The sequence below is a fragment of the Rhamphochromis sp. 'chilingali' genome, assembly GCF_963969265.1.
Source record: "Rhamphochromis sp. 'chilingali' genome assembly, chromosome: 1".
In the NCBI taxonomy this organism is placed as follows: Eukaryota; Metazoa; Chordata; class Actinopteri; order Cichliformes; family Cichlidae; genus Rhamphochromis; species Rhamphochromis sp. 'chilingali'.
This window is the reverse complement of record NC_137929.1, coordinates 24,956,523-24,984,273: the sequence shown is the minus strand read 5'-3', so window position 1 is coordinate 24,984,273 and position 27,751 is coordinate 24,956,523. Positions and strand designations below refer to the sequence as shown.

General features: G+C 44.4%; 1 protein-coding gene across 7 annotated transcripts in view; it reads right to left on the bottom strand.

The window, feature by feature from the left end:
• Positions 1-27,751, bottom strand: part of kdm6ba (lysine (K)-specific demethylase 6B, a) — a 105,517-nt gene that overhangs the window by 13,443 nt on the left and 64,323 nt on the right. For 5 of the 7 annotated variants that reach the window (XM_080904878.1, XM_080904882.1, XM_080904879.1 and 2 more), the window contains one exon: positions 15,884-15,951. The gene's annotated coding sequence lies outside the window, so the exon portion shown is untranslated. Of the gene's footprint in view, positions 1-7,768; positions 8,246-15,883; positions 15,952-27,751 lie in introns of those variants that run through there. The other 2 variants (XM_080904880.1, XM_080904877.1) reach the window with 1 other exon arrangement.

Below are 27,751 nucleotides of genomic sequence, written 5' to 3'. Positions count from 1 at the left end.
GAGTGAAGAACTCTTGCTCATTCACTCGTGCTGGCAAGTAAGAGGCCCGTCTAACTCTAACAGCAAAAGCCCATAAACTCAGTCAACCATCACATGGAAAACATAGCACTGGCAAAATGTAGTAAAACTGCATTGTGGTGAAAGTAGAAAGGTTTAAATTAGAAGAAAGACAAACAAAAATACAGCTAGAGATCATCTGTGACTTCTTTTGAGAGCAAATGGGGACACGGTGGCCAGGTTGTAATTACTACTTTTATAGAGGGTGTGTGTGTGACCAAACAGCCATCTACCCTGGCTATCACATTGCTACTCAGCAGCATAGTGTTAGAAACTCAGTACTCTGTAATGAGATCGTACACATAGGCGGTAGAAACTTGTTCAAGAGCAGCTCGGGTTCTATCAGATTATACCAAAGCGATGAAATGTGGTTATAGCACCTATGGGTAAGAGTATGGTGTAGGAGAGGAGAAGCAGTGAGAGTGAGCGCGAGCATTACGCAGGTTATTTTTTGGGGAACCCCCGATGACTCAGCTCGCCTGGAAGACGGCTTACCCCAAACCGCTGGGCATGAAACCCCGCCCCTCCGGGACACCACTTACAGTCAGGTGACCGGGGGCGTTTCTGCACCACTGCAGAAGTAACAACAGCGGGAATTTCTCTGACCGTGTGATGTCATTTCTGCTTCCTTAGAAGCGTGACGCTCGGGTAATCAGTACGTGAGTGCATGTTTAGACAAATAAGCAGGATGTGCCGATGAGATGTTCGGTAGGGGGTTTCGTGGCCGAGAGAATGATCAAACTAGTAAACCGCAACTTCAGGAGAAACGATGAGGAAAATTCTACGAAAATGTTCAGACTGATTAATCCGTAACCGTTTCACCCAAATGGAACGTTCTGCTGCCGAAGAACTCAAAGAAAGACAGGAAGCACTTTGAGAAGTTTAAATTTAAACCTTCAAGCGCTGCAGGTGTTAGCGTGATTGCTACTTGCTTTCAATTTTATTTTGCTCTAACCACAGCAAACAAAAACTACTGCGGTATCTACGGTAAAAGAAGTGAAAGCCCTTTGAGAACATCTGCATCTGTCATACGCAGCTGATAAAACTATCACTCATGACATCATTTATTGTTCAATCAAAAATCCCCTCCAGAGTACATCTTGTGGAAGTGGAATCCCCCCACCCCCCACCCCCCGACCATCAAAGAGGTGTTCCTGTCAACACCCTGGTTATCGTAGGAAAGTTAGTTAATGTCCCCGAAACAGCAGCCCAGGGGTCGAGCGGGTACAGAACAACTCTGTGCCGTCGGCCGTCAGACAACCATTACACCCAGGAAGTCAGACAGTTAATGAAACGTTTCTCTGTGGGATCTGACAAGCAAAGCAATTTCATGGCACAGCCCAACGTCACATGCTTGTGGCTGTGCACAGGGAAGCCTGCTTCGTCGCCGATGAGCGCTGAGGGGAACAGTTTAAACTAAATCGTTACACGAGCTCCGTCTCTGTGCCACAGCCTGCCGTTTATTCACAGTCATCCCTTTATGCCTCTGCCTCAGACAAACGCGTGAGAAAAAACGAGAAAAAGACGCCAATAACGACGTCCACTGCGAAAATATCCATCTGTTAGAGTCTACTTGTTTGTCCGAGGAAAGCACACGAGGCTGCTGGAACGGGAATATGAGCAATGACCAAGGACGAGGGCTTGACGAGGTAAAAGCAGGCAGCTGGGGAGCCGTTTACTGTCTGAGTAAATTCACTGCAGAGCCATTCTGATAAGAAATGACCAGATAAAACTGGGAGAAGTGGCAGATAATAGAAAGAAAACGAGTTAGAAAAGAGCTCTGGCAGCAGTCAGTCTCCCATCAAGCATGGCGGCAAGGCCATGCATGGTCTTCTCTCTCTTCTTGTTCCTTCCTCCCGCAGCTTTACTCCACTTGGCCATTACATAATCAGTCCCAGATAGAGATCGTGTTCTGGAGGAAACACCATGCATTTCTCTCTCTCTCTCACACACACACGTAGCCCCTGCATCCGTCCTCCCCCGCCCCGTTGCCAGGCTCCCTGTGTCTACATGTACTGTATTTATTTGTTTGTGCGTGCACTAACGTCAGTGCATGCTGTTCCAAGATGATGATGATGTGGGCTAACTTTATCACGTCTGCATCTTTACACACACACAGAATTAGAAGATGATGTGCCAGCCAGCGCGCACAAGGCAGTGCAGTTCAGCTGAGGACACGGCAAAGCAAACGGTTTCTGCAGAAAACCAGAAGGAGCTGACCTTTGTGGCGGAGTGTTCACAACAACAACACACACACACAACTCTGGACTGAGAAAACACTGTGCTGAGCTGACCCTTAACCCACTGCCTCATTCACTTAAGCCTGTGCCGAGCAACAATTCAGGTAAAGCTCACAGTTGCTTTCTTCCGTGCGTACTCCCACACATCTGCTCGACATTGAGGCCGTGACAGAGAGGCAGTAGGAGCATCTGTGGAGGCAAAGTCTTCATATTTAAACTGTGTTGGCTTGAAGTTGCTTCCAATGTAAACATTTATTAAACAACAGGGACAATCATCAGGTTAGCAGCAACCACGAACGAATCATTATCTCGTTCTGGCTGTCAGTGGTCAGCCTGTCAGTTTGTTGTTCGGCTCCTCAACGCTACTTTTTCCATTAATTTTGGTGGTCTTGACCTCATTCAGGAGATGAGAGATGATTACAGTTAGACTACGTTTTTATCTCTTGGTGAAAAAAGAAGCACAAATTGCAACCGGAGTGTGTAGGTGGAAAAAAAAGAAAAGAAAGGAAGGAAGAAAACAAGAGGTCCTTTTATTTTCCTGTGACATCCTGTGACTGACAACTTACGACTGGGTTACAGTGGTGCACAAATCATACAAAAGAGACCAGTTGCACTTGTGTGTAAGTGACGTTTAAAGAGAAGAGGAAGAGAGCTCTAAGGGGAGAGGAAACTGTCGTCACAACCACAGGAAGTGGGCCTCCCTGAGGGGGCGTGTGTACAAATGTGTGAGGGAGAAAAATCGAGCTTTGGGGAAGGGTTTTGGTTCTTTTTAAAAACCATGAGGCTTCCTGTTAAAAAGATAACTCGGAGCGTTTTAGAGTGTGTGCAATAAATGACTTTCTTATGTGACTAATACGAGCAGATGTGAAATAAGCAGGGTCAGCTCGCCACTGCAGGTTCCTAAAAATACACCTCAGACACACAGTCATCCTGTGCGACGGCACGTGTGTCCAACTCATGACTCACACCAGCCACTTCAACAAAAACAAGCGACATAACTGACTTTACTCTGATCTGCTGTTCAAGTGAAAAGCCTGATCGCGCTCTCAGGCTTCTGGTAAAAGTGAGTGACAAACAGGTGATGGGAGAATGGGCGTCTGTGTCACTTGTGCTTTTCGGCTTCTTTTTCACAGAAACTCTAGAGTTTCAGAGGAAACTACAGACTTCTGTGCATGTCAGCGGAGAATCGGAAAAAAAACAAGAAACACCAAAAAAAAGAGGGATGACTCAACACCTCTGAAGGACAAAGCCGAAATCTTAGAAGCGACGGCGGCTCGATTCTCGCACATGAGCAACCTCAGAAGTCCCCCAACTTTTCTTTCTGCTTCTCTTGAGTGAGGCTTTTCTATAACCAGTGTAAGAAAAGCTCTGGACAAACACAGCTGCACGTGTGAAAATAGTCTAAAAATCCCCCTCCCCCATTCTCCAGGTACGTCTAGTCCACATCCAGGGCTGACACACTCAAACACACAGACGCTCAGAAATACACCAAACAAGACTAGAGACAGCTTCCTTGGCAACAGTTACCAGGGGAACTAGTCGCGTCTTAACCAACAGTTATTGAAGTAAGCTGGCGAGTCTGACATAGAGAGACGGGTTTTATGAGAGGGCTTTACTAATCAACATGTTTCCTGAAACACAAGGCAGACTTGACCTCACACCATCCCCATCCTCTTCCTCACTGGACTCACATTGTGTTTTACTGGCAGTCTGTGTGTGTGAATAACACTTAGCAACATGTGTGTGTGTGTGTGTGTGTGTGTGTGCATGTGTAGTCATATCCTTATGCGGACCAAAATCCCAGTCCCCACGAGTTTGAAGGCATTTTTGAGACTCAAAATGTGGTTTTAGTGCCAGAGTTATGTTTAGAGTAAGTGGCATGATGTCAATTAGATGTCCCAGCAAGACATGAATACCCGACATGTGTGTGTGTGTGTGCGAGAGAGAGAGTTGCAGCTAATCAGAGATAATGACAGCATGTGTGCAGATGGTCAGCACGCCGTTGTTTTTACAGTGGGTGTAATTACGATCATTTTGACTTTATCAGAACAACCGTGACACAGGCAGAGCAGCTTTGTTATGACGTTTGTTCGTTTAGACCAGAGAACATCCAAGGCCTGTTTATAGATTCTCCAAATACCACAGCTGCTGATCTTGTAGGGTTTTTTCCCCCTTCATGAATCTCTCCCTACTCACCGGCTGACTTATCAGCTATTCTCCCAGCGTGGGTAAATGCAGTCACAGGAGGTGAGGCGAGGTACCAAAGGAAGGAAGAAAATTCTTTCCAAGTTGTGAGAGCCTGTTTAACTTTAGCTATGAGTCACACACACACACACTGTAGGTTCAAACACAGCCCTTCCACTGTGGCATCATCGCTGATGGCAAAGGGCCAGAGATAACAGAGAGTGAACTCAGAGGGAAAACTTTCTCCTCACTCTCACTGGCTTTAAAATAGTAGTAGAACAGGAACACCCCCTTTCTCCTGTAGAAAAGCTTTCAACTTTGCAAATGCTAAAAGCTAACGTAAAAGTGTTTAACATTAGTGTGGTGCATCTGAACCCCTGCCTGCTCAAGTAAAAAAATAAATAACTAAATAAATTTCAGTTCACTCCTTGGGATCTATTTTTCCCAAGTGCCCTCAGATCACATCACAGCGTAATATAAATGTCCAGTACAGCAAACAATCGATGTCCATGGTTTGTGTGTGGCCGGTGACATACCGGAGCCCTGCTGGTTTGTAGAAACTAATGAGAAAGAAGTAGCAGGGATAATGAATTCATCCATACACACTGCTATGATGCCGTATTTCAAAAGCTAAAAAGCCAATTATCGTCCATAAAGTGCCGCTGGCATATGCATTTAGAAAGTTCAGTTGTGTCTATTCCAGTTTTTTTTGCTTGTTTTACTGCCAATTATTGTAATTTTGCCTCATTTAAAGCTCATGTTTTATATGACTCTTTTCACCAAATTGATTTTCCCCCCTTTTTCATACCCGACAGACATGCATAATAACTTTTACCATATGCTGGACCCTACAGAAGACAATATGGTTGTTGTTTTTGGGCCCCCGCTGCCAATTTTGGCAGACCTTGATCCCCAGCAGTCTGTCTCTGAAGGCATAGTGGAATTCCACACTTGCCTGACTAAGATATTGCCTCCAGCTGCTCCCCCAGCAAAGTCTTAAAGCCCTTCTTCCTTCAGTCAGTAAATCCTTATCAGCGTGCACCTTTTAAAACGCTGCATGGACAGGCGATCAGCTCATGCACTGAAAATTAGCTCTGTGCAACCACCCCCCCGGCTATATGTGATGTCATCATGTTTATTACATAGAGGGTGTGCGTGGGGTCAGTTGAGGTGAACAGGATGCCTTCCTTTAAACGTTGAAATGAAACGATGGGCAAATTCCAGCCAGCACATGGAGCAAGTCCAGATTTAATCGGCTGAACTGTCGGGGTGTGTTTGACAAACTGATCATCGGCAGAGCAGACGTTGTTCTGAAAACACACACAAACCCCTCTCTCGACTCCTCTTTTACGTTTTACTCCACCTCTCTCGTTCTGCGTTGCTCTCTGAAAGAGAAACTACACCCTTTACTGGAACGGTTTCAACGTTGTGGTGTCGCACAGATGTTTCGCTGCCACATTCGATCACTGACCTCAACAGTTTCACTCTGAAAAACTTGTAACTTGATTATATTTGTTTTGTGTAACGGGTGACAAAAAATGGTTGATGCGCAGCACCCACCATCTGACAGACAGTGTTAACTGGCAGGAGTAGCTGAGTAATCACTTCAAGCCAGCCTACTGACCCATTTCCAATGCCAGGCACATGTACAAAGGAAAAAAATCATAGTGAACTAGTTACATCTGTATCAGGGTTACTTATGGAGAAAAAGGAGAGTGCTGTGGGTGGGACTGGGTGAAAAGCTCTAATAATTTGCTCTTCTTACTGAGGTTTTAATGACTCAACCGCTGCTGTTGAGCTTCTTTCCACTGTCACGTCTGTTTCCTGACGCGTGTGTATCGCTTTAATAATCGTCCATGTTCGTCATCAAGTCATAGTAAAATAGGCGGCGCTTGTTCATTCACACATACATACACACGCACTCCTGTTGAGAGCACTGGAGGAAAGGGGCGGGGCTTGAAGCAGCAGCACACAGTCGGCACGGCGTGTTAGAAGCGAGGTGGAGCTTTAACTTTTTTTTACTACCCCGACATGAAAAGGTGAGACAAAACACGCTGCTGTTTCCATGCCAATCAATCTGATCGATCGGAAGTGAACCTTCAAAGGGATTCGTTTTTGTTTTCTCAGCGATCCCCTGCCAGCACGCTCCTCCTTCTGATCTCCCCTCGTTTATTGCGGGCAATAAAATGACAAATGAGCGACACGACCAGCCACAAATTCTCACCAACTGCCTTCTCCTGACTAAAAAAAAAAGTGTGTAAAGTCTGTGGGTGGTGATGCAATAGCTCATTATGATACTTCAAACGCTTGCAACCACTCCTCCAAACGAGTTAACTGGGTCGTTATTTTGATGTAAGGCGGCCAAGGCGCACGTATACGCACGGGCCAGACGCAGAGAGACTTTAGTGGACTATCTGACCCTGAAACTCAGACTTTAAGGTCAGCACCCATCCCCTCGAAAAAAAAAAACAGAGGTGATGCAAATCACTTCCTTTCAATCAAGCTCTTTGTGTGCGTAACTATGACTGGAGGGTGATTTTGGGGGTTGGGGGAGGCAGCTATCCATTCACTTTATACGGCTGCCGACCTCGGTGATCCTGCCCACCCCCCTCTCCAACACACAGACACACAATGGCGTGAGATCTCATTACACAAGCAGTTTTCTGTCCTCTAACTCCCCTTCCCCTTTTCCAGCCACGGCATGATCATGAGTTTTCAAGGCAACGCGAAACGGAACTAGGACCGTGGTCGCGTTACCGTGGATGGAGCTGTCATCACACACTGTCTGCACGCACAGACTAGCTTCAGGACAAAAGTTGGGGAAGTAGGTTTCGTGTTAAGTACAAAAAAACCGCAGATTCCCATCCTATCGCCAATTTAGCAGAAATAAGCCCACGTGCGCCGAATGATTAACCGGGTCCGGTAAAGACGCTCAAACGTGAATATGACGAAAACAATTCGGCGAACTGAGACCCAGCCTACACGCGTGGGATTAAAGGGAGCCACCCGTGGTTGAGAAAAACACAGCGAAATTCCCCCACCTCATCGATTACACACGATCGACAGTTCCACTCAGCCAGTTCCGATAATGCGCTCATTGTTCCGAATCAATCAATACTGTCAGCCGAACGTGACAGTACGGCTATGGTATCGCCCAGTGATGCCACACGAGGCTATTTCATAGTAAACTTTCTTTTCACCCCCCAAAACCCACCCTCATTACAACCAAAACAAAGTCGCCTGGACTTTTAAATCCCCCTCCTCCTCCCACCAGCCCCGGCACTCACCGGTCACAGCAGAGCTTCCAACAGTCGCAGCAGAAGGGAAATAAATTGTTGAATGAAATATGAATGAAGTATCCGGGTCCTCGCTGTCAGTCACAGCAGCCTTTTACACTCGCTGTGTTTGGAAGTTTAGAGCTCCGAGTGTGCATAGAAACTCGAACAGCCGGCAGAGCAGCTACAGTCCTATAATCCCTGTCGGTCTCTATCGTTTCCTTTCCCAATAAAAAACAGAACAAAAAAACCGAAACTTGAGCCTCCTGACAGCAGGAGAGCGTCTCCGGTGTCCGTGATGGGCTCGTTCAGATATTTTACTCCGTGTCTGATGGCTGTCTCTGCTGTCAAGCCCCAGCTCCGCTCGCACGGCTCTCCGTGTTTCTCTCCGCGTCAAAGAAGCTCTCTCACTGAAGCTGACGGGCACAGCTCGTATTGCGCTGAGCTGTGTTTAAAGAGAACGTGACGTCAATCCCCGCCCCCGGAATCCCAGGGTAAGCTCGCGTTAGATCCGACTGCCGGTACCGGGCCCGTTTATTTCTCTTTGTACCTTTTTATTTTTAACTCCGGAGGGTTTTTTTTTTTCTTCAGGCAGACTCGTGACCAGCGCTTGGACTCCAGCACAGCCAGCAGCTATTTCTCTGCCTCGGTCTATTTCTGGACGAGGAAGCGCCCCTCACTTTATATTACCCACAGGAAGACAGACTATCGCAGTGTTTTAGTCTGAGTACATTTTTGCCTGTGACTTGGATTTCTTGTACATCCATAATAAGAAAACTACTGGCCTCACAGATCCACTGCTGAAAGGATAGAATGGTTTCTTCTCTTTGGGCAACTTGCACATTGTTACAGTGAGAACAGACAGTCTGTTACGTTAGACTCAACAGTTTTCTAAAATGATACAGCCTGCCCTCAACCTGACTAGAATACACTATTTATTAATAACACAGTTACAAAGATGGTAAACATGTAATAAGTGCTCAGTAAACTTTAAATTTGTGGTATTTGGTTCAGATTTTATGTACCAGGTTAGATCCCTTCTTTTTCCTTCAAAACTGCTGCAAACTGCAACCTCAGGTTCCTGTTCCAGCTGACAGGAGTGGCACCCAGTGTGGTCTTGTGCTGCTGCAGGCCATCGGCTTCAAGTTTCAATGTGTTGTGCATTCAGAGATGCTCTTCTGCATACCTTGCTTGTAGCAAGTGACTTATTGTTGCCTTCCTGTCAGCTCTAAGAAGATTGGCCATTCTCCTTTAATTTCAGACATCAAATGAGGAATTTTCACACAGAGAAGTGCAGCTCACTGGCAGGGGCTGAGGTAGAGAAATTCCCTTAGGGTGGCAAAATCAACCCTTTTAAAAAACCCACATATGCAGGTATTGCATATAGTTAAAACGATTCAAATAAAGTATACACATTTCATATAACTACCCTCTAGATCTGCCCCTGCTCACTGGCTATTTGCTCTTTTTCAGACTATTCTCTGTACTTTGGGTATGTGGTAGATTGGTAGTTTGTAAAGCAGTCAGAGCAGCCTGTCTGGCACTAACAATTGCATTTCCTAACCATCTACTTCATCAGGTCATCTTGACCATAAATGGCTGATTAGATATTCACATTAGCATACAGTTGAATGTGTGTAACTACTGAGTGGCCAGTGATTGAATGCTCTTGTGCTTTGAGTTATTTAGTGAAGGTGGGCAATGTCTTCATTATGAGATGTGAGGTTTGTGCTTTAGATAGCTACATAAATATAGCATAAATGTGTTTATAGAGTGGAAGGTCTGTGGATGGACCTGATGTGGTGCTTATAGATATGTTAGATGTACAGAGTGTTTTATGGCTCAATAATATAGAACTACTGTATTTTTTATTTGTTGAAACATAGTTCTCATGGCTTTGCCATATAAAACCTTGACTTATGAGTTTAATATATTTCTTGGTTGTGCCTACTAGATGACAGTGATTTGACTGTGTGCACAGACAGCACAAGAATTATATGCCACGTGCTCAAAGGTAGCCAAACAAGACTTTGAAAACTACAAACAGGTCTCTCCAAGGCCGGAAACATTTGTTCCAGCCATTCCTTGCCAAAGCAACCATCCTGTTCTCTATAATAATGCCAAAGAGCCACACTGGTGCAACCAACAGTATGCATCACAAACCCAACAAACACACACAGGTTATATTTAGAAAGCACTGCCTCAGCAGGATAACAGGAGGCAAAATTAGTTGCCGCAGGGAGGACGGGAGTGTGTCATGGATGATGCTAAGACGATGACTTATGGATACACGCGCACACAGTTTATTTATGGTCGGAACAATTCTAAAAAGAGAACAGACTACAAACAAACAAACAAACAATAAAATCTGAACATTGTGAAACCACTCCTAGCCTCGGTGCAAATCGCTGAGGCTACACTGTAAATTCTAATTAATAAGCCTTAACCTCAACCAATGGCCTTAAAATAGTAAATAATTGTTACTCAGCTTTTTTGAGTGCTTCAGAAATCAATAATTTTAAAAAAAGACCTAAAGATACAAGTGAAACTTTTTCATAACATAATACATGTACATGTACATCTACTAAGCTGTCCCTGTTCACACATAATAAGTCAGAAATCATCATTTGGTTTCACATGTGATGATTTTAAGACGTTTATTTAGTTGCATTCAAGTTCTAAAAACTTGTACCTTTAAAAGTGTGCAGGTTTGACAGAAGTCTCTTCTTTTCTGTCTTAATCTAAGCGTTAGTCTTCAGATAAATATGAAAGTGTTTTTCACAGCTTCAGGGAAAGTACTCTGGGGAGGTTCTTGGGATCATCCATTAAAATATCTCTCTCAGAAATACGGTCAGTCGTGTCCGTGTCAGGGTGGAGAGGATTTGATGAGACGGGCGCAGCTACATCAGTGACAGTCAGCAGCATTAACAGACCCCAGGCCTCTTCATTCTCACAAGCCTCTTTAAAAGCAACCAAACAACTTCCACTGTGTACTATTTAGATTCTTAGAACTCTGACTCAAAACAGGGCGAGTTCATCGACATCCAAATAGGAACAAGGAAATAGTTTCAGCCATGCAAGCTCAGTATTATAACGAGTGAACATCCTACAGAGAGGTCAGTACTTATAGAAACAACCATGTATCTACAAATGATATTTAAATCCTTAGAGTCAAATATGATGATTCATTAACCAGCCAGCGTGGCTGTAACAAGCTTCATGTAGAGTTGCCTCTGTAGCTGACACTATCAGTACTGTCAGTATTTGCATGGAGTTCACCTGCTGTAACACCTGGAGGGCCAAACTGCATTCACTGTGTCAACCTCGGCAAGTTGACACAGATAAAAGCCATTTATCATTAAATATTGTCGGCTGCACTGAGAAACAAAGTTAAACACTTATTGCAAGTTTAATAACTTACCTTACTGTTCCTTAAAAGATAAAAAGAGCCATAAAAATGGGCAAAATTCAAGCACTCTTACGTGCTTGAATTGGTGCTAGCCAGCCCTGCAGAACCTTTTTGTATTCTTCGTTTCGTATTTAGTGGTAATTCCAATAAAATCACGGCAAAGATACAAATTTCGGTGACCGGTACATTGCTTACACTGTATGTGACATGTGAAACAAAGACAAACAGAATGTAACATCGGATTTGGATGAACATTCAGTATTCGCTCGTCTGCCTTCACATGCATATGAACTTGAGAGCATCCCATTCTCCCACACTTTGCAGCTACAACAGCTTCAAATCTTCTGGGAAGGCTTTCCACAAAGTTTAGGAATATGTTTATGGGAATTTTTGACCCATCCAGAAGCGGATTTGGGAGGTCAGATATTGACATCTTCTTCTTTTTGGCAGACTTGACACAATGTAGCGCCAAGTCTGTTTCCTCCTACTGGTGGAACAATGTAATTGTTTCCTTTGCTTCAGCTCTTTTGCTTTATGTTAACGTCACTCGAAGCAATAAGTAAAAAGTAAACATTTTCTCCGTACAATTAACAGTAACCTCATAAAATCTAGTGAAAAGTATATTTTTATTAATTAAAGTAAAGTTGGCTAATTTATGTAGGTCAGGAAAACTTCTGGAATTTACAGTATATCAGTCTCCTGCTGCCTGTTCCATTTTCCTAACACAACGTTAAATGAGTGGAAGCATTTTTGTTTTTATTAGCTCGCAGTGAAAAGTGACAAGAAGAGAAAGTGTGTGCTAGATTCAAGCCCCTGGTGAAGTAAGTGCATGGCATGTGCTGCGTGTCCTACCGGGTGGATCTAGATGTCTATTGTGAAGTGACAAAGACTGTTCAATAATGTGTTTTGTGTTGAAAACGGGGAGGGACACAGCACAGAGGGGGTCTTTATGGTACTTGAAGGCAGTGGTGCTTATATGGATGGATTGTTTTTCTTAAAGCCTGTGTTTATGGTACGTACAGTACTGTGCAAGGAGCTTGGAAGCATTAATGGCTGCACCAAGAATAGCAGTAAGGGTCCACACCAAAGTTCACATCAATAATGTCCAATTACATATTAATTATACATCTGATGTGATGAAACACATTTTAGCATGTCTTTTGGATGCTACTAAGGCTTGTACTGCTCCAGTTGTAAATGATCCACCACAGAGTACTGAATTATACATTATCTGTTCACAATTACAGTGGTTAAAGTTGACTAAATGCTATTTATTTAGCTCAACAGGGATGCCTCTTTAAGTCCAGCCACAGAGTGGCCAATGTTGCCTTACAGAAAGAAGGTTCCTGGTTCAAACCCTCTCTGTGTGGAGTCTGTTGGCCATGGATGTGTGCTAGATAAAGCACTCTGAATGGTCAGTAAGACTAGAAGCACCATATAAACCCCAGCCATTCCTCTTTAAGGAAATATTGTGCTGTTGGGGGTTTTTGTTGTGTTTTTTTGGACTGGTGAGTCTGCTTTCTCATATTGCTCCTAGTGTGAGATTAGTACAGTACTCTATTCTATTACAGTGTGTTTACTGTCTAAAGTGTTGTTTCGAGTGAGTGCACACCAAAGAGTGCGGTGAGAGAACATCATCCTGCAAAAGTGAACAGGAAGAGGACTGCTGATTGATGTGGGCACGGGTGGGACTTTAGTGTGCCACACACACTGCCCCTGCACAAACACAGTTTCCCCCAGCTGCTCCTCTCATACATGCACCCATATAATAAGAGTTTGAAAAGATTAAATATATATGAGCTGAATTCCCATACTTCTTCTCCCACAACAAGTGAAGCTGAGGAATTACAGCTTGTCCCAGGGTCCCGAATGTGCATGTGTGTGTGTGTGTGTGTGTGTGTGTGTGTGTGTGTGTGTGTGTGTGTGTGTGGTAGGAGGGGACAATAAAGAAAAAAAAAGCAAAGCACTGTTTTTGCAGCTCTGGTACAAGGCTAACAATCATGTGTTTATGTGTGTGGAAGAAATGCAGGCATGTGTGCATGTGTGAGACTTTGTGTGTGTAATTAAAGAGATCAGGGATGGGGACGGAGCAGTTCTCACACTCCAAATATATACAGCACCTACTTTATGGGTGTGAGACCCCAAATTCCTGTCATGCCAGCCACACGCATGCAAGCATGTTTGAAAAATAAACAGCTTATAACAGTGACGGGGTCTAGAAAGAAAGTTTGAGAGTAGCAAGTGAAGTTATGTGTCTGTGTGTGAGGGTGTGTGAGCCTGGGTGTAGGAGACTGTGTCCCTGGTACAGATGGTACTTTTCAGCCTCTGATATGTAGGATTGTGTGTGGGACTGTGCGCGCGTATGTCCGTGTGTACATGTGGCATAACGTGAGTCAGCTTTTGGGTACAGCGAGAGACCCACAGACACTATAATAATCACCTCCACGCACACTCACACTGCGAGGAGACAGAGAGCCACACAGGCAGTCAGACTGAGAGACTGCCTAAGCACACCCACATATAGCTGGCTGAATGGAGCGCTGCAGCCCTGATAATTAGGGCCTTTACTCGAGGAGAGAGCGACTGATAGGGAGCCCCGGCTTTTCCCTTAGTTCCCCAAACAACCAGCTAATCCCAACTGTGGTGCTATGATAAGCTAAGAACTCCAGTCGTGCTTAATATACTCACCCTCCCCCCAAAGTTATACTCGGTGAAAAGTAAAGGAGCTTACAAAGTTAGGAGCGCATGTAAAGGAATACATTTTCAGCAGATTGTCCCAACTAGTCAATTTCCTATCATGGAGACTAAGGCTAAGCCACGTGTCCCTGCAGATAACTTTGCTTTGATGTTTGCTGCTAAAACTCACACACTGCACTACAACATTGAGTTTAACCAGACAGCAACCGCCCAGTGGTGTAAAAATGAGCGTGCAGCAGCAGCAGTGACATTATAATGTGATTACAACACGGGGTAACCGGGGAGGTTTTGTTGAAGGTTACATAGCGTAAAGCAATACGACATTTACATCATAACCCAAACTGCTTTGGAGGTTGGGAAAAGTTTTCGGTAAATGAAACTGTCAGTGAGATACGGAGAATTTTGCTAATCACAGCTTCCTCGCTGATTGCTAACAGAATGAAAAACGAAATCGTTGATCTCTCGCTCTCTAATGTGGTTTTGATATGAGCTGAATGGCTGAGTCAGCAACTTTTACAGAACATGCACGTTCAGCACTTACGGCACACACAAAGTTCAAAAGCATAAAAAGGTGTTTGCGTGTATGAGAAATCATGAAAGAGGAGTAATCCACTGACACCCGTGACTTTGCAACTCACCTCCTTCATAATTAATGATTGTGTGTGTGTGTGTGTCTAATGTGCACTCCTACTGCTCTCTTACTCACTCTTTTCACACATCGACCTACTCCTCTACCTGCCTCACCTACTTACCCTAATTTTTTATAGCCTTTATCTGTTACATAACTGGGTAAAGTCAGTTAAATGCTGAGGTCACAAAGTAGAGTATAGTTTATGAAGGACAGCTGTAGTATATTTTACAACATTGTGAAAAAGTCTTGAGCAACGCTTCATTTCTTTATATTTATTTAAAACTTGGCAATAAAAGTGATTCTGATTTTGTTCTGTTCTCTGTCGAGATGATCCCACACTGCTTCTAAAAACGTCAGGTATACTTTTACTGCATTGGGAGTGTTTTGGGGATCACTGTCATGCTGAGAAATGAAGCCCTTTTCAGTCACACAGTTTTCATATTGCTTTGGATGGTGGATCAAAATCTGATGGTTCTTTTCTGTGTTTATAATTCCATCGATTTTGACAAGATCCCCAACACCGCAGGCTGAAATGCAAATCCAAAACACGACAGAGCCTCCACCGAGTTTTACAGATGGCTGTCTGCACTCAGTGTCATATCGCTTCTCTGGCCAAACTTGGATTCTTCAGTTCATAAGACCTGTTGCCACTTTTCAATCCAGTTTTTGCGTAATTTTGCATAACTCAGCCCTTTCTTCCTGTTTCTCTTCCTTTGTCCATGGTCACAAAGAATGGCTTCTTGGCAGCCACTTTTCCCCTGACACCATTTCTGATGAGGCTTCAGTGAACATTAGATGGATCAAATGAAGGGCCACATGCATCTCTGAGGTCCTCTTGTCAGGATTTGTCTTTGTTTCTTAAAGGCATGACTTTAAGATGCTGTTTTAGGCCCTGCCACTGCCTGTCCGTTTGTCCCCTGCTTGTCCAATTTCCTCAATTTTAAAAAAAAAAAACACTGCACATCAAGTTGATATATCCCCAGTTTTTGGCTAATAGCTGTTTCAATATCACCTTGTTGGTGCAGAAATATAATTTTTATCTTATGTTTCACTTTTTTTGGAAAGTCAACGAAAGAAAAGGTGCATTTTTATTTTCTTTTTATTTTCTTAAATGATTCATAGTTTAGTGTTAAGTGGCTTACAAATATATGTGTATATATATATATATATATAAACTGAATGATCTTCGGAAAGCATGGAAAGCTATTGCACAAGACCACTTCAGAAATGAAAACAGAGCCTGGCTCCTAGGAAGCAAAGTATGAAGAAATGCGGGGTGGCTCAAGACTTTTGCACAGTACTGTACTTAGTACTGCTTGGTTATGTGAAAACTGGCACCAAGTTAGAAACTGTGGATCAGAGAAGAAAGTATATGTTTAAAGAGTCCTACCTTGAGATCAGAGGTGATGTAGTCCCTCTTTTTTAGCATCCACCGGACACCATGACACCTCTCAGCTCCTGAAACCACAACGGGGGGACCACGAGTCAGTCTGGTGTCAACATTAATAATGTTATCAGGAATATGGAGCTGGACACTTCATTTGCTCAAAAGAGAATTTTGACAAATAAATAAATAAATCACTGTCATTTTAAGACTTTACTCCCAAAATGAATTTAGTCTCCCCCCCCGAGAGCAGCAATGTGATTCTATTTTCACCTACTGTCAAAACTAGGTTAAACACATGTGACATTCCAGTGTGAGTTGAATCAGCGGTCATCATTTCATCAGCTCTTTAGCTGAAGAACTGGAAAAATGAAAACTGTTCTCCTGCTAAAGGCAAACTCACAGGGCTCACTCTTTATTCTCTGCACCTGTCTTAATTATGCACGCGTGACGTTTGGTGAATGTTCTGTGGTCATCGTGTCGATGTGTCATTCTGCGGCTGATAAACCACAGTGTGAGAGTGTCAGCCAAAATGCACAGCAGGGCCGGGACCAGCGCTGTGGCCATCTGTGTGTGTGTTCCTCATGTGCCGCCTGTTCAGTGATTCACAGTGTCACTGCTGGGCCACATGACTGAGAACAGGTGGCACTCTGGTTCACCTCCCCACCCCCAGCACACACACACACACACACACCTCCACATACACCCTGAGAACACAGAGCACCTGCAATGTGCTCAAACACTAAACAGGCATGACTGTACACAACGCACACACATTCTGTCTTTTTTGTATACTCAGATCCACAAAACGGACTAAATACCCCCTCTTTTAACAAATGGCTGTCGACGATGGTTGCGAGCTAAATGTCTGCGCCTCACTAGTCCTCTTACTCATATCTTACCTTGCCTGCTCTCGCCCCCACCCTTTTTTCTCCTTAACATTTGACCTTTGACTTCCAGACAAAAAACACTGCATCCTCTTTCCTCCAGTAAGGACCACACATGTGTATGGATATGCATTTTTCCACTGTCTTGTTGATCAATGTGTGCAAAAAACTTACAGTCCAATAAATCTCACTTTCTTTCTCCACCTTTGTAATCGTTCTTCCTCACACTCTGATATTCTACCTGCAGGGCTGCAACACATAACACGCCCACACATTTCAGCTTCCATATGTTTCCCTGCTGAGCACGTCCACGCTGAACCAACGTAGTATACATTGCCTAGAGCAGCTTGTGCAGCAAAAAACAGCTGGCTCAGCCTGATCTTGCAGAGGCTGGTGGCTAAGGCCCCCAAACCTTTGAACTCAAGGTCAAAGGGCGAACTCCCTTCAGGAGCCACAGCTGGCTCCAGTGTAAAGGTGGAACAGCTCTGTGTGTGTGTGTGTGTGTGTGTGTGTGTGTGTGTGTGTGTGTGTGTGTGTGTGTGTGTGTGTGTGTGTATATGTAGGTAGATCAGCAACAATTTAGTTTTTTTTTTTAGTAGTGCCACCTTAAAAAAACCACACAAGCCTGCTTGACTTGCAGGCTGAATAGTTGCAAGAATAGACTGTCTTTCATGACATATACAAAAAATGTCACAACCTTTCATATAATCATTTGATTTTGTACTGATATTACATGTGAGGGGGAAGAGGGGGCAGATGTGAGAAAGAGATGATTAAAGACAGGAAGGAGGCAAGACAAAATAACAAAAAGGAGTAAACCGCACATTTAATCAACATATTTAAATTGAAACGATGACAGATTAAGTCTGACACAAAGTGAAAGAAAACAGGCCAAGTTGCAAGAGATAGAGTGAGAGATAGAGCGGGCTAGAAAGCGATGCTTATCTTTTGTCTGTAAAGGTTAACCAGTGGGAGTATCTTCCTTTGACATTAACCAGCACAGAGAAGAGAGACAGAGGGGTGACAGAGACAGAGGCGGAGAGCAACAGAAATGAAGACGCAGATGGGCACGGGAGGGTGGCAGGAGATCGAGTAAATGGCCTCTAGTCATGACAAGAGAAAATAGAAGGAAAAAAACAAAGACAGGTTGAGGGAGACAAGGTGAGAAAGGAAATGAAGCAGGGCTGGTTTGACAGGCATAGGTAGAGAGAGAGGTTAGTGTCTGGCCTCAACACCAACACAGCACTGTGCTGTTAGCATGTTGCTAATGGTGCAGTGAAAAGATGAAATAGCAAAAAGCCAAATTTGCTGAATACGTTAATAAGGCATTTAGCATTTTTATTATTTTAGGTGACCAGCTCCAGAATATGAGCAAGCATCCGAACAGTTCTGACATGAAATATAGATGCTACAAAAATGGTCCAATCAAAACATGAGGTCAGATGGTGGAAAACCAATGAGATCATTAGGTCACTGAGTAAACGGCACCTTTCTAAAAACTGTCTAAAGAGCTCTCGTCTTAGAAACATCAGGTTCAAAGGCTCCACATCTAAGTGTTCCACCTGCAAAACACACACATACAGTATGTTTACGATGTCCACACACCCACATACACACACATTTCTATCCATATACAGCAATTAAGTGCAATAAAGTAACCACACACTTGTCCAGTTCCTGCAAATCCACGTGTGTGCACAAGCTGATACCTGCATTTCTTCCTACTTGATGCAGTACCTATCGACTTTGCACACAGCATAATCACATTAACCACACTAGCACATTCACCTACTGCCAAACACACACACACACACACACACACAACCCTCAGCATGTGCGAGCCTGTATGGCGTGAGTATAGTAGCCTTGCTGGAGTTGCTCCAGTACTTAGTCACCCGTGAATCAGAGGTCTTTTCAAGTTAGGGCAGCAAGCTTCATACCCATACCCACACACACACACACACACACACATATAAAACAGCAGGTTGCTGCAGGAGTGGTGCTAAATGACAGGGTTATCTTCACCAGTGTCTTTCCGTCTAGATTGCCTGTCTGCTGTGCATCTCTCTACAGCCATTTGCTCGCTGTGCTTCTCGTTGTTGTGCGTTTCAAAAAAGAAAGTCATATCCTTAAAATGACCTTTGGCAAAGCCACCAGCATGTGGGCAAATCCTATAAAGTCAGCCCTGATTGGGACACACACACATCAAAGAGCTAATCATAAGCAAGAACATATTGTTCTGTGAACAACTTCATATCTCCAGGAATGTTGTCACACCACATCCTGAGTGTGCGTGCGTGAGGATCAGGATACGGGTAGATAAGGATAATTTGCAGTGGAGTTGTATTGTTCACACTGCCTGGTTAACAAGCTACAGTGAGGAACATACATCACAGTGGGGGTTTTTTCTGATTCAGTTGGTAGGTCAAAACTTTCAGACTCAGTCTTCTGTACTGAGTTGGTGTGGAGAGACCTGTTCTAGCCAATGAACCGGCTTTCTGTGTGCATAGACGACAGAGCCATAAAGTCTGTTTTCTGTTTCATTTGCCTGTTTGCGAGGCCAGAGCTGGCAGAGCCACAGAGAGTGAGGAGGAGTGTCAGGTTGGCTGCGGTTGGGGATGTTTGGCTCGGTGAACTTCTACCATACGGCTTTAGTAAAAGGTCATGGTCAAAAACCGAGCCTGGCTCACAAACCATCACACCCACTCTGACTCCCACACGGGTGGATAGAAGTGACAGACAAGGCAGACAGTCTGACTTCCTCTTTGGGGACAAAGCAGGAAAATGACACCCACATGAAGAAGGGGTGACAGACAGATTCACCGACTAGAGCCTCACCACACTCGCAGACACACACCCGGAGACCGTCTGAATATCCAGCAGCAGCGAGACAAACGCGGAGAGAAGGCGAAAGAACAAGAGTGAACAGTTGGTAATAAATTGTGTCTAGACAGACGCTAATGAAGGCAGCCTGACTGTGGCTGCTGCCAAAATTAAGACCTGTGAAGAGTGCAATTACGTGTGTGTGTGTGAGAAAGACTGAAAGAGAGTCTGTGTTTTTGTGAGCAGTTTGAGCAAGCATGTGCAAATTGGTGTTTGATGAATATAACCCTTTTAACACTGGGCCTTTTTTTTTTACCCTCACTGTCCTTCTTTTTCTTCTCTCCCTCTCTTTCACACACACACACAAGCAAACCACACCAGAGCAGCCAAGCAGAGCGTGTCCCTCACAGCTGTAGACGGCATTCAAAGTGCAAACTCTGACGCCGGCACAGTCTTATGACGTCAGTCCTTCAAAATAAAACACAGCTTTGCTGATAAGCCCTGAAAACCTGACTCGTCAACTTTATCTCGGAAAAAAAAGAAAAACTCAGAATCCCACGTACATAAGGGCGGACACAAAGATCCAAAAATAAACACCCGCCCTTGAGATGTTTGGGGCTAAGCAGGAGTAAGAAATTAGTGGGTTGCCTACTGCTGCAACTGGGAAAAAAGGATTGTTACGACAAACCTAGTCCTTGATCTCCCAAACCTAAAAGAATAGTAAAAACTAAGAGAAGTACAGTGCAAGAGGTCCAAATCCCGGATGAGCCCCCATTTATGTTACAACCCGGCTCAAAAGCTGCAACATAAATATGGAGACTAACACCAGAATGTCACAAAGAAGCGGTTTTATTTGAAATTACATAATAATGCTACCACTAAGACATAGACTAGTGTGCCTTCCCACCAGGTGTGGTGAATTAACAACAGCTGAACACTCTTGCGCTGCCACTGCAAAGAGATTAGGGGCTACAGAGGGGCGTAATAAGGATAAAAGGACATTAAATGTGGAGATTTAATAAAACTAACTGTTACATTCACAGCTATTCAAGGTTGCATCAGTTCATCAAACTTTATACTAATCATTACTTTCCTGTGTGTTTTGAAACTGTTCTCTAGTCAGCTGCCTACAAACCACCTCTGTAATTCACAGGTTGTGCGCACAGGCTATACTCTACAGCTCTCACTAAACAGGGTCATCACAGGGATGAAGAGGTTGGTTGTGCCGATCACTGAACATTACGACATTCCACCGTTTCACTGTGTTTGGCAATGCACCTGCAGCCTCTGAATACCTAAGTGTGCATACTGACACACTTCTGGTAGCTCAACAACAACAACAGTACTAAAATGGAGAGGAGCAGGCAGACGGCGTGTTTAAACTCGCTTCAAACTGAGAAACACACCGTCTGAGAAATGTGGCCCGTGGCGTCCCAACAAAATAAAAAACTGCAGGAGAAGAAAAGAAAAGGATGTCTTTGATGAAAGTGGTAAATGATTCAAATTAGTTATGACAACGACACCTCTGTGTGTGTTACAAGATGGGCAATTTCTATCAACAGCTGCAGGCACCAAGGACAAATAGTCATTCCTGTTAAACAGGCTTCAAGTCCATTTAAAGTGTCTAAAGGACGGAGGTGTAGCTGGTACACTGCAGTGAACAGCAGCACAAACTGGAAAGCATGCGACACCCAATCAGATTATGACATTTATGTTACTTCGATTACATGGATGATGTATGTGACTATAAGGTCGTAAGCTCTGGACGCACTCTTATGCTCTCCTGAGCTGTTTTAATATAGGTTTGAGGCAAAGCTGGAGAGCTGTCAGGCAAGCCCTGCCAAGCCCACATACTTGAGCAGAGGTGCTAAACTGTACTATCCAGTTGCTCAATAACATTTAAGTTAACCGTCACATACCAAAAAGACTGACTCAGGTCTTTATAAACACGCCACTGTGCGTGTGTTCGCTCTCAACCATTATGATTTCATAGCAATACAATAAAAAAATTTGCAACCAGCCAAACTGTGTAGTTTTAGGAGTAGACTGAAAGGCAGGAATGGTAAATAATATGAAGGAGCAGGAGAGTGTGTTTGCATAGGTTACTATGTATACTGCATGTATATAAGGTCAGTGTGTGCACATGCGTGAATGTGTCTGACATCAGCAATGCTTCTGCTCACAAAGACTTCTTTATCCAACTGCGGCACATGTGATCCCCACATGGTGGCTTGTGCAATCTTCACAGGACCACACACACACACACTCACCTACACACACAAACAGAGATGCACACACACAAATCTCTCAATATTGTAGTTGCAATATGACAAGCAGTCAGCTCCTTTATCCAGCATGTAAACATACATCCCGATAAGTTATACGCCAGAACTCCCGCTCCTCTTTGTCTCCTTTTAAAGGCTGCATTCTTAAAGGCAAATTATCAGTGTCTGGGTATTGAAATGGGACAGAGGCTTGCTTGGCTTTCCTCCAGACACAGTGACCCCTTGCTTCCTGTCTTGGTCAGGCGCCACAGCAGGCAGGCGCACACATGCAGACACACAGACAGACAGACACACACACACACACACACACACACACACACACACACAGAATTTCATCTGTAGTCACCAAGAAATGTCACACAAAAGATCTTCAAAGCTGCTTTTCTACATCAGAGCTGCTTTTCCACCATCCCTGGACTCGCACCAGTTTGCATACAGGGAGAACTGGTCAACCGAGGATGCGATCGCCACAGTGCTGCACACATTACTGAAGCACTTGGAACACAGGAACACCTATGCACGGCTCCTCTTTGTAGACTACAGCTCGGCTTTTAATACCATCCGGCCATACAAACTCCGTCCCAAACTCCACCAACTGGGACTTAACTCCTCTCTGTGCAACTGGATTGTGGACTTCCTCACTAACCGTAGACAGAGTGTCAGAGTGGGTAAGAACACCTCTTCCACCCTTGTGGTCAACACCGGTGCCCCTCAGGGGTGTGTTCTGAGCCCTCTGCTATACACTCTCTTCACCCATGACTGTATTTCCTCCTGCGCGTCCAATCTCATTGTTAAGTTTGCAGATGACACTACAGTGCTCGGACTTATATCCAACAATGATGAGACAAACTATAGGACAGAGGTGCAACAACTAGAGTCATGGTGCCACGACAATAACTTGGTCTTAAACACCAAAAAGACCAAGGAGATCATTGTAGATTTCCGGAAGAGGGGTCATAACAACCATCTGCCTCTCTCCATTGGCAGTGAGGCGGTGGAGAGGGTGAGCAGTTTTAAATTCTTGGGGGTAACTGTGACCGAGGACCTGTCCTGGGGCAACCATATCACCTCAGTTGCACGGAAGGCCCAACAGCGCCTCTACTACCTGAGGAGACTGCGGAGCGCACACATTCCCAGATCTCTGATGTTGAACTTCTACAACTGTGCCATCAGCAGCGTTCTGACGTATGGATTTCTAGTGTGGTTCCCCAGCTGCACCAAGGCCGATCAGCAAGCACTCCAGCGGGTGGTGAAAGAAGCTGGCAGAATTATTGGAACAAGTCTGCCAGAGATCAGTAATATCTTCCCCACTCGCTGTCTGAGGAGGGTGCACAGTATCCTGCGGGACCAACATCACCCTGCGCGCCACCTTTTCCATCTGCTGCCCTCAGGGAGAAGGTACAGGTCTATACAGGCCAGAACATCCAGACTGGCCAACAGCCTGTATCCACAGGCTGTGAGGCTCCTGAACTCTCTGCCCCCCTCTCACGGACAATAACCATATCCAACTTCTTAATAGCAATGAACTGGTCTGCATTGGTGCATCATATCTTTATTCTCTTCCCCCTCCTGCCCCCCCCCCCCTCTTTCTTAAATAGATAACTATCATATCTGATATCATATCTCACAGTACAATAATATTGAATGGGTTGCATTGTTGTATTTTGTCATGTTTCTCAGGTCTTTGTCTGAATTTCTACGAACATTATTGCTAAGGATTGTCTTATTGCATTGGAGTCACACTGGGTTAAATATGTACACTTGGGTTTTAAGGGGTATTTATTATTTTCTTCTTTTTTTTGGGTTGTATGGAAGCCCCAAACGCAATTTCATTGTTCTTGACAATGACAATAAATAAATAAATACTAAATACTAAATACTAATACAGACGCCACAGACAAAAGGTGCATGTGCACCTAAGTGGTCGTCCTTTTCAGGTTTACCTGTCACACATCACTGTGTAATATCCCCAACGTAGTAAAGACATTTAATAATAGATATCTGGATAGACAAGGGACAAGGTTTTTGGTACCGTTAGTGTTCTGTTTTCTTTTTGCAGCCTACTGAACAATCACGTTTAAGCAGGTTTTCTTTGCATGCAGGTAAACGGTCCTTTAGGAAAACATCAGATAATAAACTACATTTTTATCAGCTTTTTAAAAATGCTCTGCATTTGCAAACAATGACCCAGATATTTGCTACACCGCCTGCTCCTGAAGCCTTGGAATAGCAGTCATTGCCACTGCAGTCAGGTCAGCGATTAGCTGAGGAGCTTCCAGAAACTTGAACTTTTTGTTTGAACTATTTGAATCTATCAAAAAAAGCAATTCACTTGGATATCCTTCACACTCTTTAGCACTGATGTTTTGTAATATTGTTAATGTAGGAGCTGAATCTTAGTCAGCAGCACTTAAAACACATCGGCTAACTGCCTGAAGTAAAAGTGAAAAATGACATTTGGGAATGATGTTGGAGCGGGATCATTTTTTTTAATGCCAAATGATCATCTCTCCCGAGTCCCATAAAGCTGTGCACTGGGATCAGACCTGCTGAAGTCAGCGATGAGTGTTGTTAAGCGTGCATTTTCATCAGAGCGTCACCATCATAATGTCCCTCCACTGTTAACACTAGCATGATAAAGGGACTGCCATCGAGCACTGTCACGTCGCCATAAATAACCAAAGACAGCTATAAATAATGGTTGGTGTAGCACTGCATAGGTACACTGTGAATATGAAATGCAGGGGAAAGGACTTGAGTGACTTTGCAATGGGCTGTCAGTGTCACCATGGAAATGCTCGACCAGTCGGGCTGTAATCATTGCTGTAATCCTCTTCCACAGGAATTCAAGTGCAGATGGCCTCGTGAACACTCCCAGCGCGTACGCTTCGCTCAGGCTAACTCTGCGGCTGAGCCTTCTCCATCTTTTGTCGAAGTAGCGCGCAGCGTGCGTGTCCCCTGTTCTTATAACGAACGCGCGCTTGTGCGAAAGCGTCTGCGCGTCTAAATGTGTGTCCTTGACCAGCTGCACAGGGCAGAGGAAATGAGGCGGAACTCAATCTGGTCCACACCTGTCTCGCTCCCTCCCTCGCTCTCTCTGGAGGGAGGAGCCTAGGGCCTCAAACACCCCCACACGCACAGCTTCACAAGTGCACTGTTCACAATCTGTATGAGCCGATAGATTATGCATGCAGCAGTCAGCTAAGGAGCTTGGATCTATTAATGTATGCACCGAGACAGTTTTATGTTTGTGTATGCTTCATGAGCAAGAGAGAAGGACAGAGAGAGGGAGCAGTGGTGTGTGTGCTCTCTATGTTTGTGCTGCATGACAGGCTAAGGGGAGAGGAAGAGATTAAAAGAGTGACACACATTAAATATAGAGAAAGAGAGGATGACAGAGAGAGGAGGAGACTTCTTTAGGAAAAAGCAGAGAGGCGAGGAGTGAGGCTGGAGGGAGAGAGAAGATGAAGAGATCAGGGATGACACTCTGAGCCACACAAGGACAGAGAGAGAGAGAGAGGGGGACAGTGAGAGAGACTGCACTGGTACGGGAGGGTGGGGGTGAGGGGGGTTACTCTGGGACGCTAGAACCCAGTGACATGACACAGATGCACTGAGCTACTGTGCAGAGAGCAGTGGGTGGGGGGAGGAGGGTACTGAGCGAGAGAGGAGGGGAGGAAGAAGAAGAGGCGATGAGTATCTGTGAGAGCTCAGTGCCACTGTACTGTTTCCACTCGACGGTGAGGAGAAGATGATGGCAGGTATCGTATAGAGATGAAAACCATAACAACAAGAAAAAAAGGCAGAAGCACCAAATAATCAGAGCCTATAATGTTTGAGTATGAGAGCTCGGAATTAACGTTTTACACGAAATTTGAAGCACCTGTCACTGCTGCAACTGTGAAGCCGAGACGTCGGGGCGAGGTTCTGCCAGCCGCTGGTCATTTTCAAACACAGGCGTTACACAACGTAGGTGCGCATGAGAATGAGAGCTATTTAGCACAATATTGTTTTAGATACGACGGTGCTGGTAATAGTTTACAGCTAGTGAGTGGTTGTCGCGTGTCCCGAGTCGTGCGCGCTCCACTCAGTTCCACGAGTGAAAACGTGGCCGACAGGAAGTATTTCCTGCTTCTCTGCTGCATGTCAGAAAGGAAGAATCTATCCAGTCGTCTGACATGTGGGACTCCAAGTGTGAATGTTAATGTAAAGCACCGTCTGTCATACATGTCATCACATGCGCATGCCTTTACGCTGCCCAACAACAAGGGAAGAACATATCTGAAAGCACCGAACACAAACCATGAAAGGATTTTTTTAAACCGAGTTGCCAACTTTTTAAATAATTTCTTTTCTTTATTAATATGAAATTTGGCCAACAGGCTCTAAAATAATCAAATTATGTTTAGGTTTGTGTTATGAGGATGGTTAACACTAACATTACTGTGACATTTTTCATAATGTGTGTCACCAGGTGAGAGAGTGAGAGGAAAGTGTATTAATGATGGTAAAAAAACCATAGTGTTCACTTTCAACAGGGAGAGACAGGATGTCAGAATAAACAACATTCATCCACATCTTTGTGGCAGGAAGCGACTGGGTGTATAGGAAATGTAGTCTTAATGATAGTAATATAAATTCTGAAAAACAAAAGCTGTCAATCATCTCCTCCATTTGCCTACTTATTTTAGACTAATTATAGTGACATATTCCAATTTGACAGGGATGCTTAAAAAATGCAGCCACCTCAATGCAAAGCACAGACTGCAACCTATAGAGAATTATATACCGTCTCGTCTGCACAATAACATGCGCCCACACACCCGTGCACATGAACTCATTTCCAAGTCGCATGCAAAGGACCTTACAGCTGAAGAATGTGTGTTTCCACCCACACAAACACACAATTACTGCCTTTTCTTTCCACTACACAACATATATGCCAAACACATGCATTTATGCACAAGCGGGCAGGCACAGTGGCACAGTTTTCCATCCATCCCTTCACCCTGCACCCCCCCTCCCTTCCTTATTTGTCTCTTCCCTTGCCGTACACCTGCCAGGCCTACAGCAAGGTCACACACCTCAATTACATGCACACACATATGCACAAAGAGTGAGAGAGGGAGTGCGATAGTGAGGGAAGATAAGAAAGGAGGGGGCGAGAGCAGATTTCACGCTACCCTGAGCAATGGCTAGCATGCACTAGTGTTTCTGACATTTTATTTATGATGTGCAGTGTTCAGTCCCCAGCTCTTTTCTTCCTTATCTCTCCCTTTGTGCCTCTTACTCAGACTGCCATATATATGTTACCCTTTGTTAAAAGAAACCCAGAAATAGAGCGCACTAAGTTACAGAATCCACCATCTGTGACTTATAATTTAAAGATATTTTTCAGTCCATGCAGTTTTGAATATTTGGAAAAACACTCCACAGTATTTCACTCATCAACCTGAAACCTGAGTAGCGACTTTTGATGACTAGCTGAATGTCAATAATAGATATCAGGCGGCAATAGCAACGCTAATCTACCTCACAAATACAGCCATGAATCCAAGTGTGGCCCATAGCCATATGAATACAGCAGCTGTGTATGTGATCCTCCTATTAGAGCTTTCCATATCTGCAGGCAGACTGCTGTTCACCCGAGCAGCCACAGGAGGCAGCCAGCTGTGTTTACACTGTGGGCTAATGTAGCTACCATATGGCCACAGAGCACAGGACACATGCAGTGGACACCACCGCTCAAACACCACACTGCTGCACCCAGGAAGCGTTAAAAGCAGGAATTTGATTGGAAGAGTCGCCTGAGCCTGAAACTGAAGAGAGCAGACAGAAACAATTTGTGGGAGAATATTTGGCAGGCAGCGGGAGGGCGG